Genomic DNA, 892 nt, shown 5'->3' with positions numbered 1-892 from the left:
ACCTAAGGTACTTGAAAAATACCAATTACAAACAAGCACATTGTATTTAAACAAAATTTATATTCTGTACATATATTCTAGTGAGTTTTGTGATAATACTATTGGACAAATTAAGTATTATGATACTGCAGTGTAATATAGGATATAGGAACATAATTATATAGTATTTTCTCAATTGGTAATATGCTACTGTAGACTTTTGTGCTTTAATCAGCAAATTTTGTTTTTTCTCTGGTACATATCATGATCAGTAATCCAGTATTTGATGAAGAAAATAGAGAAAACAGCAACTGGAAATTTATCAAAAGAACAGTTGTTTCCTTCAAAAGTTAGTATATCAATTCTGTGATATTTCATATACATCTTATTGTTAAATTGACCAGAAATAATTCAAGCAGAGCTTTAACTTGTATCTTTATGTGTGTAATGCTATCATAAAAAACATTTCACCTTCATATTTCTGGAGAACTTAAACATCTTTCACATAAAACTTCCGAAGTAGAATGTACTGCTCTTCTTCAACACATTTTTTTGGTTAGAGTGAAGTTAACAATCAATTTGAATTCCTATGTTTAAACAGATCTGTTGTTTAAAAACTAAATAATAAATAAAACGCTGACTTTACAGTGCCTATCAAAATGGGACATCATCCTCAACGAAAGGCTCAAAGTCACTGCGATGCTGTCGCATGTAAGCAACAACATCTTGTCTGTGCTTTTGGTGTGTTTTGGCGTTCCATCTAGCTGATCTCCTAGTGCACGAAATAAACAGTTTCTGGAACACGAAAGACTTGATTTTAGTCACTTTCATATTATATAACTGAAGTATTATATAATGTAAAATAAATACATATAACTAAATAAAATATAGAATACAAAAATTTCTAGATGGA

The 892-nt window shown here is 29.4% G+C and overlaps 1 pseudogene; it reads right to left on the bottom strand.

The window, feature by feature from the left end:
* The window catches only part of LOC119581781, an 8,439-nt pseudogene that overhangs the window by 3,336 nt on the left and 4,211 nt on the right, over positions 1-892 (bottom strand).

This window comes from Penaeus monodon, chromosome 15 (assembly GCF_015228065.2).
Source record: "Penaeus monodon isolate SGIC_2016 chromosome 15, NSTDA_Pmon_1, whole genome shotgun sequence".
Lineage (NCBI taxonomy): Eukaryota > Metazoa > Arthropoda > Malacostraca > Decapoda > Penaeidae > Penaeus > Penaeus monodon.
This window is presented reverse-complemented; position numbering and strand designations above follow the sequence as displayed.